Raw genomic sequence first — 20,859 nt, forward strand, 5'->3', positions numbered from 1 at the left:
ATGTAAATAAACTTGTAATTTCCCTAAGGAATCAGTAATGCACTGCAACAAATAATTTTTCTAGAAATAGGCACAATGATCTATAATTACCCTTCCTCCCTTTGGTAATGTCCTTTGTCTCAAGCCTTCTCAATGAATTGAAATACTATTATCTGATTTTTCTCTATAGAAATTACTCTATTTTGTCAAATTCAAAGTAAACTTATTGCCTCCAAAGTGAGATGTATGTATAAGAATAACATATGATTACACACAGTACATTGTTAAAAATTTATAATGAATAATTGAATTGATTATTTTATGAACAGTCTATTCTCTATAAATTATCTAGCCGAAGTATTTGCAAATACTTTCAATCATCTAACACATTTATAATTATCAGAGCTTGCATGCAATTATCTATGAATCAAACTCTGTATCTGATTTAATCCTTATGCAGTGTCTGAGTTTTAATACAGACAGGAGAGGCGTCTTGGAAGTAATTTCTCTGCAGAGTAGAAAATGATTTTCACTAATACAGCTCAACAAATGAGACTATAATGGTAGGACAGAAATATAAATGTACAAGCAACAGCTGCAACTCCCTCAAAACCCAGGGTAGAGTATTTCCAATCAAATTTGCCAATAGACTTGTACTTCTTTCCTCCTTGTCTTTGGATGACTTGGAACAACTGATGTTGCAGAGACATTTATAAAAAGGTAAATAGTATATGCACATTGTAGAACTGCACAGGTTTACTAGAAATATTCCTTTGGAGGACTATATAAAAAAAAAGGTAAGAAAGTGAAGGTTATTAATTATCTTCAAATTATAAAGAAATTCTTGTTTAATGCTGTTGTATGTTGTTCTTTTTGACTTACCTTTAGCTATCCCAATATTTGGATTTCGTGTCCTTCTGAGGATCTAGATTATCACATTCTTTGTGATTTTTGTTAGACACTCCTGAAAATTCCCTCCTTCCAATGCAGTTTGATGCGCATGATAGTGTTTTAAAAATGTGCATTTTTTTTCAACTAGAAAATCTTAGGGTTAGCTTAAAATAAATCACGTCTTTGAATGCAGCATTTGATACATTCCTTTATTGCATGGTCCATTACAGCATCTCTGTCCCATCTGTTTGCTACTTTCTATTCTGAATAGTTTCACAGACTGAGAGAAAAAACAAAGGCTGGGATAGAGATCCAAGGCTCAAGAAATTTTTAAGGAAATCTCTAAGAATTTAAGTCTGAATTGTGCTACCATATTGGATAGTTCTGTCTGCTCAGTGTATTGTTTTTCTTTATATTTACAACCTTTTTCTCTTGTGAATTTTCTTTTCTTACAGTTATAATACATAGTTACCAGTGAGATTTATTCAGACTCTATGTTTTTCCATTTCATAATATTTCATTAAACTTTATTTGTATGTCATTAAATTCACACCCTCTTTGCTCCTGCACTGTAGTTATCTTGTGATCATAAATCCTCTGTTATTAGGATTTTATTTCTGAACTAACAATAAAAAGTAATGGAAAAATGAAAATTTTGTAACAAATTATTGTAAAGTGCAGAAACTGAATCAGCAGGCTGGAAAAATGAGATAAGTATTTTTCTTCACTTTCAGGCAATATATTAACAATTTATGAGCTATCATTTCAAATAATCTAATTGGATTGGTGGAATCTGAACAATAAGTTTGAAATATTGTCTCTGAGGGGACATCTATGTTGTTTTTTCATTCTAACCGTGTTTCAAACTTTCTCATAGTAATGTGTGGGGGGAGGGGGTTGAGTTGGAAAGAATTAGCCTCAGCTACTTCTTAAATTTAATCAAGGTTATTTAAATGGATGTTAATTACCATACATATAAAAATTAGAGCTTCTTTTGGAATGCTTCTAATTCATACCAGGCTGCACTTTTCTATCATAATTTCTATTTCATGTATTTGTTACTCAGAAAAAAATACTGTTTTTTTTTTCTTTTGTTTATTTGTTTGTTTCAGGTGCTTACCAGAAGGGATTTGAAACTGCTACATCACCTTTATATCTTAATATTTAAAAAAAAGTCACAAAATTAATCAGAATCTTATATCACCTTCCTTTTCCTAAAAGAGTATCAGATAAAATTGGAATGGTACGGTGATGTTTTGTAATTACTGGTGTTGCAACATGACGTTGTTTTTTGTTTTCAGCTGACCATACATTAGAGCAAGGAAAGTGTTTTTATATCTAATCATTTTCTCAAATTAAAGCTTTGTTTCCTTCTGGCAAATAAGCTTTAAATACCTACTATATATACACAAATAAATCCAGAAATAATATAAGTTCCACAGAACACTCAGCCAAAGTGCATCAGGTTATCTGGAAGACTCAGCTATGTATCCATGTATGTAGTGGAGGCTTTTTTTTGTTGTTGTTGTTATTTTGTTTTGTTTGTTTGTGGGTTTTTGTTTGTTTTTCATCTGTTCTGTAATATGACAGAAGAATTGGAAAATTTTATATATGTATAAATTTCCACAATGCATATGCAGGCAAACAAACAAAATGATCCAGAGACAATGTGAAATAATAACAGCCTATTTAAAATATAGATTAAATTTAATTTAACTGTTTCTACAAATTGTAACACTCTCCAAAGACCAGAAAGAAAGTGAATAGTCTCCAGCAGTCTTTGAACAAAATCCACTTTCACCAGAACAGGTAACCAAATTTATATTCTTCTATCAGTTTAGAAAAAGTAGCAGTTTACAAATAAAAATTAAAAGACAACCATAAATTACACACCATTTAATACACTTTATTTCTAAGCAGCTGCACTGACACTTTTCTTTAAAAGAACCCACATAAACTTTAGTTGAGTATAAAAAAATTCATGAAGGTATTTAATGAAAATATTTTTCTGGAATATAAATACATGGGGAGATTTTTCTCTTTGAAAACAGGCAAGTCTTACTCGGATGTAGTCACCTTTCTGTAAATGAAAAGGACAGCCACAAAGGCCAGACTGCAACAGCAGTTCCAACTCTGTGCATATGTGAAACTGCACAGCCTCATCTGTAGAGCATAGATGTAATTTTGCCTTTTTAAAGCACTCTTCTTTTGACATCCTGGTGTGGCTAACATTTTTCTCCTGGTATCAGATGTTTGTGGACTGGATTGTTGACATTTGAAGGAGGAAAACCACATTTCTGACATGACTAGGTAAAGGAGCAAGGAAGTCGTGCACCACTTCCCATGAAGGCAGGTGTTCAGCCACCCCAAGAAAGCAGGGCTCCATCATGCATAACAGTTACTTGGGAAGAGCAATACCATCACTCCAAATGCCTCCCTTTTCTTCCTTCTTCTCCCCACTTTATGTATGGAGCATGATTTTACACGGTACGGAATAAGCCCTTGCTCAGTTGGGTTCAGCTGTCCTGTCTGTGTCTCCTCCCAACTTTTCGTGCACTCCCAGCCCCCTTGTCAGTGTGGCAGTACGAAAAGAAGGAAAGACCTTAGCACTGTGCAAGCCCTTCTCAGCAATAACAAAAGCATCTCTGTTTTATCAACACTGTGTTCAGCACAAATTCAAATCACAACCCCACACTAGAGACTAGTAACTAACCAACTAGCTAACTAGCTAACTGCATCTCAGCCCAAACCAGCACAGAATGTTAGTGGTTTAATTGTGAACCATATAATTATTCTACAGTAAAATGAATAAGTGTTTAAGTGAGCAAAGCTTGCATTTTCTGGGGTGAAAGGATGACAATCTCAAAGCACTGGGCGTACCAGAGACCCCAGTTTACTGTGTCATTTTGTGTAACTTGAATCTACTTGAGACTGTGCTTTACTCTGTCACTGTTCGGTCAGGAACCTGATGTAGAAATGTAATATTTATATACTAGATATTGTTTACTTCTCTTTGGGCAATTGCATAAACTAATACATATTAATATATAAAACAGAAAGAAATTTGAGACACACGCATTTTGAAGTCCCAGTTAAGCTTTAGTCTTGGGTTAGATTGAGTGACAATTGGGCTTTGTGGCACCTTACTTCATAGGGATGCATTTTAGCCATAAATTTGTTATTTTTTGGGTAATTAGTAGGAAAATCACCTTTGGTAATTCTAAGATGAACACACTTCTGATATTGTTTTCTGAAGCACTTTATACACTTACCAGTACATCTCCTGGTTTAGTGTTAAGTCAAAGTGCTGTTATGAAAACTTTTTCCACTGTGTTTGAATCGGTGACAATGACAGGGAATAAAAATTATTGAGAAAATACTCATAAAATAAAAAAGATGGTCATACAACTACTTTTCACTGGTAGGTTTGCCTCTACTTGGATGGCTCTTGTCCCATCACTTTCACATTTTAGCAAGCATCAGGTGAAGTTAGTAGGAGACAAGTTCAAAACATTGAAAAGGAGTTGGTTTTTCTAGCCAGAAGTGGTAGAGCTATAGATGTCCTTCCACGGGATCTCCCAAACTTTTATATGTTTAGAGGGAGACAGGACAAATTCATTTAAGAGAACTCTACTGAGGTCTACTATATGCATAAAAATTACATCTAGTCCTGGAAATCCTTGAACTGTAAGGAACTTCTGGAAGTTTGGTAAGCACAAGGGAAGGTTTCACCATGTCTGAAGGTCACTGAATGCCACTGTGAAGAAATAATTCCTGAGACTGGATAAAGTTTGGCTGTACCCCTAGCAGTCAATTATAAGTTCCTTTGGTCTTCTATTAACTCTATTTTCTATCAATGTGATCCAATCCAAGGATGTTCAACTGTCATTAGCAAAGCAATGCACTCCTGAGGGATGTGTGTGCATTAGAAATTTCCTGGTTCTGATTTTGCAAGTGATTTGATATGCCATTTCAGGCAATTTATGTGTGTGTTTGTTTTCATGTGTTGCTCTGAGTATACATACTTCAGTCTCTTTCCATAGTTCGGAAATTAAATAGGAATGTGATCTGGGGAAATGGAGAGTTCACTGATGATGGACTGGGGTTGCTAATGAGCCTCTATTTCTCAGGTTGTGTTGATTTCAGGAGTGCTGTAGAAAAAAGACTGTAGAAGAGATAAGAAGCTTCGAAGTGACACTGGAATAATTTCAGCTCAACTATTTTCTCATATCTCTGTATTACTTCCTTCTCCCTTCAAAAAAGATTCATATTAGTTTCCTTACTTTTGAGGCCTTAAATTTTGGCGCAATACTTTGGCTGTATGAGGTTCCACACATGTGCAACCTGGTGAGTAGTTCATTAGGTGAATTATATTGGACATATATCTACCTTCTTATAACCTCTTTTACTAGTAACTGTTTGTGGCTCCATTAAGTATATAGACCTTGCCCTCAAGTCCCTTCACCATCTTCATTACCCTCCTCTGGACACTCTTCAATAGCTTAATATCTTTCTTACACTGTGATGCCCAAACTGCACACAATATTCAAGGTGAGGCTGCCCCAGGTCAGAGCAGAGCGGGACAATCCCCTCTCTCGACCGGCTGGTGATGCTTTGCCTGATGCCTCCCAGGACATGGCTGGCCCTCCTGGCTGCCAGGGCACTGCTGACTCACATTCAACCTGCCATCGACCAGGACCTTCAGGTCCCTTTCCTGTGACTGCTTTCCAGCATCTCATTCCCCACTCTGTACATACATCCAAGGTTGCCCCATTGCAGGTGCAGAATCCGGCACTTTCCACTGTTGAACTTGATATGGTTGGTATTGCCAGGCCCTCTAATTTGTCATGGTCTCTCTGCAGGGCCTTCCTGTCTTCGAGGGAGTCAAAAGCTTCTCCCAATTTTGTGTTGTGTGCAAACTTGTTTAATATCCCTTCCAGTCCTGTGTCCAAGTCATTTATGAAGATGATGAAGAGCACAGCGCTTAAGATGACGCCCTGGGAACCCACCAGTGACAGGTCACCAGTCTGATGTCACCTCATTCACTATTACCCTCTCTGCTCACCCAATGTGTGACATGTTTATCCAGCTGTGTGCTGGACATTTTGTTCAGGAGGATACTGTGTCAAACATCACAGACATTGGGTCTGTGAAGTGAAAACTGTTTTCTAGCATCAAAACTCAGTAAAAGCTGAGGCAGCATGGCTGATTAACAACAATAAAAATCAAGCCAAAACAATCACAACAACAGCAATAAAGTTTTAAAAGAAAGCTTGATTCCTACAGCAGAGAACACAAGAACCCTGTATTTAAATCAGTAGCTGCAGAAATGGACGTGGATCTTACTGAGACTGTTAGATTGTCATAGGCAATGATTTCAGAGATGTCAAAGGATCTGAAGCAGCTTAAGCATTGGATTGCCCAGATAAAGTGCAACATAATTTCCCTATATACAAAATAAGGAATTAAACTAAATGCATGTGAGGAATTGAAGTTTGTCACTATGCATGTGTTGTCATAATGTCCTAGGTACTAAAATGTCCCAGTTTGCCATTATTTCAGCATTTTGTTTGTTAGATGTGGTGAAAAATAATGCAGTAGGCATTGCACAGAAGAAATTAGTGCATATTTCTTGAGGTTGGTTATTTTTCACCTTATTTGAAGACTGGCTCCTTTTCAAACATGGTAGCTTTATACAAACAGGATAGTTCTTTGTGCCTAGCACAGTGTACCTGAGGCAATAAATTGCACAATAATGCTTCTTCGGTTTTAAGGGTCAAAACAATTGCAAGGTCCTTTGCTTTTAGCTTTAGGCATTTAATCACTTTGCAATAGTCATCGGAGGCCATGTGTTCACATCTTTCTCAGTAGTAGGACCAGAAGTCTGTCGAGGGTATAAAAAAAGAGTGAGTTTAATGATACAGTACTCCTTTGCACTGTTTCTGCATATCCTGAGCTGTCTTATTGCTGCTGCTTGAAGAACAGCAAGTTATCAGTGCAGTTGGGTCATTCATCAAAGTTTTACTTATTACTTTTAATTCACTTCATATAGGGTGTCATCATTTTGTTTAGGTGTCAAAACACAAAATTCACCAGCCAACTGTTAAAAAGCAGAGAATGCTGAGACCAGACTTTCTGAGTAAAAATTTCATTTCACTTATAAGCATGGACTATTCTGTAAAAACCTATTTTCTTCCTGTAGCTGGTGACAGAGGTACAGGATGAACTTCTGCATCATTATCTTCTTCCTAGTAATGCCAGAAGCTCTACTTTTATTTCTGCTCTGAACACTAGATATACAGCTTGGGGTTGAGGTGATTATCAGATCAACATGCCTACGCATCTTGGAAGTATTTCTACACCTTTAAGTTACTAGGGATTGCTCTAAATGCTGCTGAGCCTCAAAATCCAGGAAAGCAGCTGTATTAGCTAAAGGATCTGATACAGCAGATTTTATGGGTACCTTCCAGACCTAAACTTCTGAAACATGTACTTGTCTCTATTTTGTCATACCCAGTAGCTATCTTAACAGTCTGATAGGGTCCACCTAACCTGTTTGTTGTCCCAGAATGGAGGTGTAATAGTATCAGGTTTGTGCATTCAGAGGGAATTTTTTTCAACTGTTCAGTTGATAACCACCAGAAGAAATTTTCCACGCACCAAGGAACACAAAATACTCCAAGTCAGAAGATTAGTTTGAGCATTCGTTTAGCAGAAGGGTAGTATGCATCCTTTTGTGAGATTTCTGTTTTTATGCAGCATTTTTTCAGATTGCAGTAGTGGATCCATGTGCAAATATGTATGCACGTGAATTCATATTCATGATTCAATAAAGGGTTGTGCATCGCCTTTGTGGAGGGATGAATAGCACTGTGGAGACAATCACTTGGCCACCTGCAACAATCATCTAGCACTAAATGAAGACTCAGAGCAGTTATACAACTAAAATAATTCTTTTAAAATATTATTATTTATTGTTGAGAATGAACTGGAAAGAGTTGAAAAAGCATTACCAATGCAGATCCTTCTTGTTCAACTGCTATTTCAAAACCACACAACCTCCTATGTAATTTATTTCTGCAGCCAAAGCAATTCTCATAGCCTGGGAGTCTTTCAGTGCTGCATGAGTGTTGATAAAATATTCATCTCATCATAAGAGTAAAGAGAAATACGAACACCTGACACCTCGAAATTTATCACCCCAAAAGAAAAGCACAGAAGCTGTCCTAATAACATCATATATTGCGAGAGTCCTTTAATGAGATATACTATAGTGACACTGCAGCACAGAAATTACATGGCATATGACAGAAGTTTAGAGAGAGACAGCTTTCCAGTTAATAACACAAAAATATGTAAGAGGGAATGGGTTTCTGGAAATACCGCTGAAGGTTTAAAAGCAAAGCCTTTGTCCTGGGGCTTCATTTTGTATACACTTCAGTGAGAGTCAGATCTGTGATTCACTCTTTAAGCACAAGAGAATAACCTGTCTCAATAACACAGTATCACCTAACCGGATTTTGTGATCTGTACAGTTTAAAGAGTTTAATTTCCTTTTTTTTTTTTTTATTTTTTGAGCATGAGCACTCATGTTCGAAATGTTAAAATATGTTATCTGCGCAGCACTTGGAAACTGGCAGGTCATTTTGGCTGGCAATTTCACCTGCTTAGACAAGAACATTTTCTTGCAATTTTACTTCAATATAAAAGTTGCTCATGGAACTGCTCACTGTTTTAGTATTCTGCCAGTATTTTCATTAGCTGGAAACAAATATGCTTGCAGACCATTAAGTGGCAACTTTTATTACTGATTAGGAGGTGTATTTGTGATGGTTTTATAATCTTTAGTGGTGTCCCTTGCAGCAGAAGACGTCCATTAATTCATAACAATTCCTGTCCCTCTGTGAATCACTAGCTGTGTTCAAGGGCAGGTTTGCATTCCTTGCAGCAACCACCACATACAGCAGCTGGGCATGGTCAAGCCCTTCTGTCTTTGTTCCTTCCCAGTTAGGCACTGGTACTTTTTCAGCTTGGTTTACTCCTATGACACTCCCAATGTCTTTTGCACTGTACGATCGGACCCAAACATAAGGGTGAGGAAAACAGGGAAAATGGTTTCAAACGTGTTGGCTATGAAAAATATACAGGGACTCGCCAGAAACCTTCGGTTTACACTTTTGCAAAAAACCCGTGACATGTGGATCTTTTCCTGTTTTATTTGGTACAGTAAAGACACATTTTCACACAGCTTGCTCCAGAGGATATATTTCTTCCTTGTCTCTTTTCAGTTTCTGGGGCTGTGAACAAGGAACCAAGCAGTTCGACTGCTGCCTGCCGCAGTCAGTGGAGCGTGCCAATCCTCACAGCATTTATAAGTACAGTGAAGGAGTTCTGCTAGCTCTCTAGCATCTATCCCTGGAGGAGATGTTTCACTAATCTAACATTAAATTAGATCTTGAATTCCAGCTACTACATAACCAAAGTTAATTTTGGAAAATAATTTAATTACAGTGCTGGGTTACACACAAGCAATAGGTAATGCATTATGAATATTATATAAATTTTATCTACAGGAAAAAAAACCCAACTGTTTAATTGTAGAACTTGTTTACCAAATTTTTGAAGTAGATGTACTTAAAAAGAAAAAAGAGACAAGACAACAAATGATTTAATTAAACAGAAGGAACAGAGACAATGAGGCAGTAACTATTTGTGAGGCAAAGAAAATGGGAAAATTAGCCATAACACCAGTAACCTGTGGTAGTTTTATGTAACTGAAATGGAAAAAGACTTAAATATACAGAAAATAAAAGTGAAATTTGAGGATATCTTGTTTTAAGTTCAGTGCTTCAGGGTGAACAGGGAGAGTTCAACATAATGGAGGCCAGTGGAACACTAGCTGCTAGTGAAGAATGAAAGACTTGTACCCATGGAAATACCAAACCACGCTACCCTCTAATGCAGCTCAGTGCACTGACAGATATGGGAGGTAAAAGCCTCACAATGAAGTGCTTTAACACAATGGAGTGTTTCAATGTTCCTGAGTAATCGTTTTTTTCCCCTCCTTCAGCTGTATTCACTTTGCCCCCCTTTTATTTTTCAGTTGTCACCTTTACTGCTCTTTTCTTTGGTTTTGTATTTTCATCTTGATGCATGCATGCTGTTTGCCATCATTAAGATCTGCTAAGGCATGAGGTCTGCACAGCAGACTCTAAGCAGTTTACAGTTGCCTTTTATGGTGCTGAGTATCTCCAGATGTGGTTTTACAGCACTTGAGTTTGGCTAACACAAACAGACAGGCTGTCTGGATGAGATATCATGATATCAAAACAGAAGGGAATAAAATTTTCTGGTTACAGGCCTTGGATTTGAAACAGCATCAGCAACCAGACCAACCGAGAGACCCAAAGTAGGCAGTTATGTTCTGCTTTGTGTTTTTTTAATGTTTTGTGGTGGGGAGAATTACCATGGGTATGAACCTCTCTGTGATTTTTGAGTGGTCTTGGGAATCTTGAGAGATCCCAGTCGATGGGAAGCTGGCCAATGTTGTCCTGATTTTCAAGAAGGGCAAGAAGGAGGACCCTGGAAACTACAGGCCTGTCAGTCCCACTTCAGTACATGGTAAAGTTACAGAGAAGATTATTCTGTGAGGTATTAAAAAACCACGTGAAAGACAACACAGTCATTGGTCACAGCCAGCACAGCTTCACGAGAAGCCAGAGGGTGGCTGAGCACTGTAACAGGCTCCCCAGGGAAGTGGTCACAGCACCAAGCCTGACAGTTCAGGAATTGTTTGGATGATCTCTCAGGCACATGATATGACTCTTGGGGATGGTCTTCTGCAGGGCTAAGAGTTGAACTCAATGATCCTTGTGGATCCTTGACGTGTTCTTTGATTCCGTGATTCAGAGAGTACCTGCTTCTTGAGCAGGTAAGAGGCTGCCAATCACCATCAGAGGATTTGGTTTTCAGTATTTTGTTTCTGGGAGGTTTTGTATAAAGCCACAGATAAAAAAGGCTGTGTTTTTATGAATCAGATGGACCACAGTGGCAATTACAAAGTCAGTGCAGATTATTTCAGAGGTAATACTTTTGGCAAAGAACTATCTTATCATAGTGGAGAAAGTTGATAGCATCAGTATTTGTTTTTCACCTTCACTGTGCTCCCAAAAAAGGTCTTCATATTACATTTTTAAGTTAAAAGTAATTCTTTGAAACTCAGAAGTTTACTAATAATTTCTATAAAAACCCTAGACAACTTTTCTGGAAACATTTGTGGGATGTTGGATTCTAGGAACAGCTTGAAAATATCCGTTAGGAATCTTTCCCTCAAGAAATTTACAACCATTTGTCTGTCTGTCTATCTGTCTATCTACACACCTATCTATCTGAAAGGTAGGTAGGATTGATGGAGGTGAAAGATTCCCAGCTGTAATCCACTGCTGCATATGTCCAACAACCTGCTCTAAATGCAGAGGCAGATAAATCAGAGAAAAGGATAAGGGACCAGGTGCTAAAATACCCTTTTGTCTTGGTTATTTCTCAGTGTATATTCAGCCAAATTTTTTTTTCAATTTTGTTGGAATTATCTGTCTAATCTGTCTACAAGTAATACCATTAGATATTATGTGTTAATAGTTTGTAAACACTTAATCTGTAAACATTTACACAAGTAATTGTGCTGTGTTGGTATACCAGATAGCAAAAAGCCTTTTCTTGTGTTTATGTTGACACTGTGCTTCTGAGCAATGAGATTACCTTCAATAAGAGCACATAGAATGAAACACAGGCTTTTGAACAAGGTTTGTAAAGAATATGGTATTACATCCATGACCTTGATTGGAACATTGAATTAAAAAGAATCTTGTTTTTAAAATAGACAACACAAGTTCTTAATGTCCTGGGAGGGAAAAAAAGAGAAGACTGTTCAGCTGAGCAAGCAGTTCCTTCTATCATAATGTTTCACAGTATAAAAAGACAAAAGGGCACCTGGATAAAGTGTGTTGAACAAAACCATTCATGGTAGAAGAGAAAGATTTATGGCAGAGACTGCTGCAAAAACACTGAAATTATCACCCACAAGCTGTTATAATTGCATTTACTTTGCTGTCTCTTAGATAATTTCTTAAAAGTGATCTTTATGGCTTATTTACATTTGTTATTGACTTCAAAACTGTAAGTTCGCTGTACTTTTTTAGTGTGATGTTCTTGAGCAGACTGTAAAACTTGGGGTCTGAACTCAAGTTCCAGTCTCTAAAATAATCCAATCTAAAAGATAAAATTCAGTTTTCACTAGGTCAGTAACAGAATCACTGCTGTAGTGAAGTAATATTTTTGCCTGAGGGGGATAAAAAACTGTTGTTAACCTTATATTCAACTTCTGCCTACAGATATTGTTTATTGCTTTTTATCATTTATAGTGGTGTTTGCATCTGTTTTGACATTGTTGCTCCTGTTTTCCTCAGGTAGAAGCAAAGTTCAAAAATACAGCTGGAAAACTTACCTGTGAATTTTTCTGTGTATCTCTCTATTCTCTGTATATATCTTTTCTTCCCTGCTGTATCTTGAAAGAGAATGAAAAGATACCAGTTTTTGCTTTTCTGATATTATTAATTTGGATCGCGCTGAGATGCCTTTGCACCACGTGTTGTTCCATGGAGAAGTGAGGCACCTGTTTAGGGTAACATTTTGTAAAATTAAAGACTACCACCAACATAAGGTCTCCAGGAGACTATTCTAAGTATCTTTGCTAAACTGATTCCTGATGACTTACATAAGTCAGTTTTTACAAGCTGCATGTGTTTATTTTTTAAATCGTTCATATTAGTAGTTTCCCCTCCCTCCCCTTCCCATTGCACTGTAAGAAGGGGAAATTTCCATGGAAATGTGGACCAAATACTTTTTAGATCCAGATCAGAATCATGTGTTTTATTTTGATTTGATTTTTTTTTTAATCACATGCAAAACTAAAATGAAAAGAGTTGTTTCTTTTATTCAACTATAGGGGAACATATAGTAATTTACTAATTTTTTACCTGTAAGCCATTCCCTTGACAGAAAGTGCTTATGAAGGCATGACTTAAAAAACTGCAGTTGTTACTAGGGGTGTACCAAACTTCTGAGCCTTTTAAAAGTGAGTTTTGTTCTGCACTTTTTTTGTGAAAAAGCCTAGCCTTACCATGGGACAGAGTTCAGAGGTGCTCACAGTGGTGGTGGCCACTTGGTCCAAAAGCATCACAGACACATAACCATGCTGTTGACAAATGGGTTTGGGAGCTGACCTGGGGATGTTGTGTCACAGCCCTGTGGATGTGATTCAGGAACACCAAAGAGCTCAGCCATCAGGAGTGGTATCTGCAGGGGTACCGATGTGGGTTTTCAAACTTATTTGAGATTTCAATAAAGACAGTGCTTCCATATATAGTTATTTATGAAACTGGTGCTTATTACAATGAAAAGGCCAGCATGATTGCCTGTCTCAGGAATCAAGCGTGATTAGTTCTTACATAAAATGAATAATATCGTATAATGTAATTGGACACAAGTAATTAAAGAAAGAAACTGAGCTATGATGTGTGCTGGAATAATTTACAGAAATGTAGGGAGATCTGAACCTTCAGTAGGCCTAATTTAATTATTTGAGTTATGAAAACAGGCAAAATAATAATTAAGGCAGGGATAACTGTAAATCTACAATTCTTTCTAAACCAGAAGCAGAATTTTAATCAGTTTCCAGAAATTAGCAAACTTTTCCCTGCATTTCAGGCTACCCACCTGGTAATCTCAGTCTCTTATGTGGCATGCTGGTTTGCATAATTACTGTTAATGAAGAAGTCCCTGATGCAATGAGTTGCTTTATGAATGGCTCTGTCTAGATATTATAAAACTTTCAGGAAAGAGAATTTGGTTGATGACCTGCCTCAAAGACAGGTTACAGATGCATGCTAATCTGATTTGTGGCTAAGGAGGTACAGTTAAAAAAAAAATGTCACTACTGCTTGAATTAGCTTTTCAGATAAAGTCCCATGGCAGAGCTCTTTGACAAAGGGTGTTGAGACAAAGTTTTGTTGCTGTCTGAATATGATAAATATGCAATTCTTGTTTTGTGGTTTGAAAATAAGGAGAAGCAGCAGCTTACCCAACACTCTCTGGGAAAAACCCTGTTTTAGTCAATACCTTCATGTTGTGATATTTCTCTTTGTGGGGACTGACAGACAGGCACTTGAGATATTCATTGTGACTGGATAGGCTTAATTTAATTCAAACCAGTCAATATGAACTATTCAAAGCAAATGATCCTGTTTTCTGAAAAGTGTTTGTTCAGGTATTTTGTGAAGCATGTCAAAGTAGTAAATATTGCCTGTTTTAAAAAAGGCACAATGAAACAGCAGTTTGTTCTCTAGTCACAAGAAGTCTGGACTCATTGCAGGGGCTCTGAAGATGATGGCATTCCTTTTAAGAAATAGCACTTAATACTGTATTGAACACTCTAACTGCTTTGGCATAGGTAATCATTTGTCATCATGTAGGCAGCTGCCTGATTGGGAAGAGGTCACTGTCTACATTGCTTCCACCTCCTAAACTGAAGCAATTTAGCATAGGAGAGTTGCAGTAATAAAGGTAACTGTCAGGACCTAATTCCAGCCGTGACAGACAAAGCTCTGAATTTGGAAGAAAAGTTGGCAAAGGTGGGAAAAGAAGCCCAGGTGGTTAAGAAATATTCCTTACAGTCACTGCCTGCTTTGTAGTTCATCAAGTATATTTTTTAATTTCAGTCAGTCCCACAGGTCTAACAGAACTATGAGCAGGGTTCCAGCTTTTATTCTAGGCCTTAATTACAGAAATAAGTGATTCTGTCTAGGAGATGCAGGAAGCATTTCAGTGTATATGCTCTTGTTATTTCCAGTGAGTCAGTTTTACTGGCTTGCCAAGGCTAAAGAGAAGTAATCATGTTTTTTGTCACCAATGATTGTATGTAAATCTGAGTGTTGGTATCAGGCAGAAACAAAGAGAAAAAATATCTACAGTGATAGATATGTAGAATCTTCCTTCTACTGTGACCGTTCCTTTACCCCTTTTCAAGGTCTTTGAATGAAATTTTAGTGCCTCCAGTATTCTGTGCAGTAATCTGACAGCAATATGTTTGTCAGACAATCAGATTGTAAGCTCCTTGCCTGTGTGTGTAACTCAGGAGCCCTTTATATCTGGGTAGATACAGACTGTCAAGACATGAAAATTTTTGGGGAATCATATCTGTGTTGGAAGGAATAGGAGTTTGTCCTCTTTTTTGCCTCATAGGGCTTCTATTTTGCTCCCTAATTTCCTTTTTTGAAATTCAGTTGAAACTATATTTAACCAGCATGGTCTAGTTTTAAACTAAATATTCTGCAATTTGTATAGAAAAATGTGTCACCAACTATGTTTAAAACTAGTATCTGGCTCTACAGGACTCAGTAGATATTTATCTTGACTATTGCATCACTATTTCACAAACACCTGATCGTGGTTTTCTGGAGAATGCCACCATTTTCTCCCACATTAGAAAGTACTCGGCATACATCACCCACATGCAAGTGTAGTCTGAGCTGAATTTAGCCTTTCAGGGAAAGCCCCACTACTTGTTGGATTTGTAGACAGCAGTTTTAACTGATCTTATCTGACTTAGCCTTGTATGTGATTCCACATCTGTACAACAATAATTAAACAGATAAAAACTCAGAAATACTCAGAATACATCTTTTCACACATAAGCGTCCCTGTGAGCTTTGATGTCAGTAAAAGGGAAAATGAATGCATTTTATACAAGTTGCTTCACAGAAATGACTTGGGAAATTACAAAATTTTAAAAAATCCACCAGAATCTAAATAATTTAATCATCAGTTTAATTGTAGAATACACTGAGTACATGCATTTTGATGGAATATGGCAAATTCCTGTAGTACAATGAAGTATATTCAGGAAATATATGCAAATGTTTGATATATGGTCACAGAACAAAAATTGAAAACAAATATAAAACCCATAGGTGGGCAGATTTGCAAAATCAAGTCAGTTTCTTTCCAAAGGAAAGAATGGTACTCTCAAACAAAGCCATGCACTGTGACAGGAGACTTCATTAACTGTTCCAACATCCATGACTATGAAGAAGTGTGTAGGTTCCTCCTGATGGGAATTATTGTGTACACATTCTTTCAAGTGCAAAGGAACAAATTTGGGCTATTGGATGCTTTCCTTGCTATATCCATTTATAGAATAACAGAAGATTATGCAACAGAATAAGTAAAATAGCATATTCAATGTAACCAAATGGGTACTACAAATTATATAACCCCTGTGACAAAAACATATTTATACGTGGTAATTGGAAGTCATTACCAACAACATTAAGTTGCATTATAGAATATGTTGAGTTGGAAGACACCCATCAGGATTATTGAGTCCAACTCTTGGCCCTCCACAGGACACCCCAAAAGTCACACCGTGTGCCTGAGACTGTTGTCCAAATGCTTCTTAAACTTGTCAGGGTTGGTACTGTGATCACTTCCCTGGGAAGCCTGTTCCAGTGCCCAACCACCCTCTGGGTGAAAAACCTTTTCCTGATGTCCAACCTAAACCTCTCCTGACTCAGCTTCATGCTGACTCTTGGGTCCTGTCATTGGTCATGAGATTGGTGCCTGCCCTTCTGCTTCCCCTCATGAGAGTGTTGTAGACAGCAATGTAGTAATTAGAAATTAATACTGGCTACTTGTCTCACCCTTTTTTGTTTTCTTTTTTCTTCCTCCCCCCCCCTCATTTGCCTATGGGAAGTCCTGGATTATATCTAATTTTTTCATTATCACATAAAATCATAGCTGTTAGGTTCAAAAAGACCTTTGATGTCAGCAAATTTAACCATTAATATAGCACCATGTTCCCCACTAAAGCATATCTCTAAGCACCTTACCTACGTATCTTTTAGATACTTCCAGGGTTTGTGACTCAACCATTTTCCTGGGCAGCCCATTCCAGAACCTGACAACCCTTTTGAAGAAATTTTTCCTAATATCCAGTTTAAACCCCCACCCCCTTACCCCCAGTGCACCTTGAGGTAAGTTCCTCTCCTCTTGTTACATTTAAAGGGAAGAGGAGACTGACCTCTCCCTTGAAGTAACCTCCTTTCAAGTAGTTTTACAGAGTGATGAGGCCTCCCCTGAGTCCCCATTTCTCTAGGCTAAACAACCCGAGCTCCCTCAGCCACTCTTCATTAGACTTGTGCTCCAGATCCTTCCCCACCCACCTCCTTCTCTGGACTCGCTTCAGCACCTCAGTGTTCTTCTTGTTGTGAGGGGTCCAAAACAGTGTTCGAGGTGTGGCCTCACCATTGCTGAGTACAGGGTGACTGTCCCTATCCTAGTCCTGCTGGCCACACTATTTCTGATGCAAGCCAGGATGCTGCTGGCCTTCTTGGCCTCCTGGGCACAATCCTGGCTCACACTCAGATGGCTGTCGACCAGCACCTCTATGTCGTTTTCTGCTGGGCAGCTTTCCAGCCACTTTTCCCAAGCCTGTAGCACTGTGTGGGGTTATGACCCAAGGGCAGGAATCGTAACTTTGCCTGTTGAACTTCATACAGTTGACCTCAGAAGACAGATCCAGTTTGTCCAGATCCCTCTCCAGAGCCTCCAGCAGATCAGCACTCCCACCCAGCCACAGATGGACTGAGAGTGCATTTGATTCTCTTGCCCAGATCAATAATAAAGTTGTTATGTGGGACTGACAACAGATATTCTAGAAAAAAATATTGATGGCCTCACTACCTTGCATGTCATGCTCCTTCTTATATTTATTATGGTAAATAGTACACTTAAGACTTGTAGAAGATGTGTTTAAATGTCTGATCTACAAATGGTTTATTTTAATGTGGTTGATGATCAGCTGGTGCATTATAGTAATTCATAATTCTTGGTGCAGTTTTTTGTACACCTTCTTAAAGCAGAAATGAGAGATGTGTGGTGAAAAAACCCAAGACAGCATAACTCAAAAAAAGATCAATCCTTCTTCCTTCTTTCATCACTTCTTACTTTGTTATAATAACATTTTTTTGTTTGTTGATTCTTTAAATTTAAAACTACTTTATATTTTTTTTATCACTAGTCACTCCATCTCTATCTTTAGTACTGAATAGCTCAGGATAAGCTTAACAGTCTAGAGATGTTTTGTAGAAACCTTTCTGTCATTGTTCCGATGGTTTCAATGAGATTGAAAAAAAAGGAGTGCGAGATGAAAGCTCTCTTCACTGCTTCTCTATAGAGTCAGTGGAAACTCCTGTTGCTTCTGAGTGTTTCATAGATACAGAACAGCATGCTAAACATAGGGGTCCTCTCCTGAATCTTACTGCTCTCATCTTCAACATTGACAACTGAGTCTTCTTTTTTGTGTGTGTATATTAGAGCAATGAAAAGTAAAAGGTTGTGCAAACATCTGCTGTGGCGGACTGTTTTTGTCAGAAATCTTCCCTGTAGTTGTTTACTGTCTTTTGCTATATTTCTATTGCTTCTGACCTTTAAAGATCTTCTGAATGCAGTTAAATAATACCTCAGCTAGCTGATATGCAAACGATAGAAAGATCAATCCTACCCTGCAGTGTGCAAGTCATCACCCCTCTTTACCTGGACTAGTTTAACTATCTGTTTTATTTTTTGCTTAATATGTCATGAGAGATGGGAAAAAAATCCGCTGGAAGAGCTTTACCGAAACCCAAAACAATCTGGAAAAATATTTTTCAATGTCTTCAGCAATCTGAAATGCCATCTCCCCTTTGATTTAAGGATAAGCCTGCTAGTGCAGTAGCTCTAAATCTGTTGAATATATGTGAATTAAAATCTGTAAGTATGGAATATCCAACGTGGTAAATGTCGTGTAAATCAGATGTAACATGGAACTTAATGCATCTCATTAAATACAAGAGACACTTAAGCAGGTGCCAGTGTTAAGGAAACTTCTCAGTCTGACCATTCAGGTCCAGTCTGGCAGTCACAATCCCACCACCAGAGACTGTCACTGCTGAGACTGAGTCCTTTCACAATGGGTGGCTCAACTGAGCCCGTGGATGCTCTGCTCGACTCCCCACACACCCCACTCTCACAATCAGACCAGGTTTTGTTATTGGTCCGACCCCAGGTTTCCCATAGCAGAGCCTCAGATACCTCGTTCCACAAAGGAATTTACTCATGTGTCAGTAACACTGAAGCAGCCTGAGCTGGTGCCTCGGAGGAGCAACCCCCAACAAAAGAACCCCTGGGCTTTTATACCCTCACAGTCCAAACGAGATCAAGTCTTGCTTTTTAAATCCAAGTCTTTGGCTCCTGCTGTGTCTCTCAATGCCCAGTCCCCTGGTTTGGCACCCGGTCTTCTTGCCCTTTGTTATGCAAAAGGTCAGCAGTTCATGGCCTCTTGTCTCCCGGGCCCTTCCCCAGAGCTCAGCCTGAGGCTTGCAGTGCAGCTGCACAACGAGCTACCTGCACCAGATGCATGCCTCAACACTAAACGAAAACTTAGTGAGTTGTACTGATATGGTTGAGTTAAACCCAAGTTATGGCAGTGTTTGCCCTTTTCTGTTTATCTCTAAACTGATACACTCTGTTTAATATTTTGCATTTGATAATAGATCTTTGCATTTTCTGTTATTAAGGGTGTGTCATGCAGGTTTGTGTTAGGCTAGGGGAGGTCTGTTTGATGCCTCTTCCAGGTACTCTAGCCCCTAACCTGTAAGGTGAATATTTGGAGCTAGGTTTTGCCAGGATATGATCTTTTACCACTCATTTTCAACATTAGCATATAAAACTATTAAAAAAAAATTACTTGGCAAGCTGAGCTGTTTTTATGAAGCTTCTGGAAGTCCGAATAGGGTTGGCTGCACGTCCCCTCTTTTATCTGGTTTTTGAATGCCTAGAATGAAGACAATTTTGTGTTATCCTCCATACGAAAAGGATGGTACCCTGTCATCTACAAATTCTTTATTATGCCATTCCCACCTTTCTCTTCTCATCACAAATGAGTGAGCATAGCTGATATCTAGGTCATTGCTACAGTGATGTTCCAAGGTACTGCTGGTGAAGGCAATTGTTTGAAGTATTGTATTCTCATAGGAAATCCATGCCACTTTGGAGTAAGATGTATGCAACTCTTAACAGGTGCACATTAGGTTTTGACATGCTTCCTCAGCATATGGTGGAGTTAGAATTACTAGAGGGGAAAACATATTCACCCTGCACCTACTAAACTCTTAGCACTGCCTAAGTAATCAACAGATTGACTTTACTTTCATTCCTCCAATTGCCATATACCAAGAGACCCAGCATCACTTCCTTTCTGTTCAATAGCAAGACTTCTCTGAAATAATGAGTGCCTTAACCATGCTTTCCTGTCTCTCTTTTTTCTTATTCTCATCCCTTAGGAGAGACAGAAACAAGTTAGTTTAAGCCAAGTGACAAGCCGAGATGCTTAACTTATGCAAAAGAGTTCTCTTGAGTTTCTGAAACAGTTTTTAAACTTTGTATGGTTTCAGTGATAATAGGTAAGAGGAGAATGGGGAATAAAACAGTCTGTGAGTCTGTGTTTAATTTTTACATTTTTGAAATGATAATTTTAGTTCTTTCAGAAAACATTGAGAAAAATGATCTTGAAATTTACAGCTTTTTCTATTTGTACCTAATTTTGGTTAGTATGTGCTTCAAAATTAAAAAGAGAAAAGGGGGAAGAGAGAGAGGAAGAAGAGGATTTTAGAGTCAACTCAAAATAACTTTTGCTCTTGGGAGAAGATTATGAGGGGACTTAATAAATTTCAACATGAGTTACTCTCACAGCCTGGTCTGCATAAGGAAGAGGGCATCCTGGGGACTGGTGACTTACTCAAAATCACAGCAGGCTCTTCAGAGAGCTTATCCTGCTGTTCAGACCAGAAAAATCTCAGACAAATGTTACCATTGCAAGACCTTTCCTTCTCCTCC

Source organism: Myiozetetes cayanensis, unplaced genomic scaffold, assembly GCF_022539395.1.
Source record: "Myiozetetes cayanensis isolate MyiCay16 unplaced genomic scaffold, myiCay2020 scf4, whole genome shotgun sequence".
Classification (NCBI taxonomy): Eukaryota; Metazoa; Chordata; class Aves; order Passeriformes; family Tyrannidae; genus Myiozetetes; species Myiozetetes cayanensis.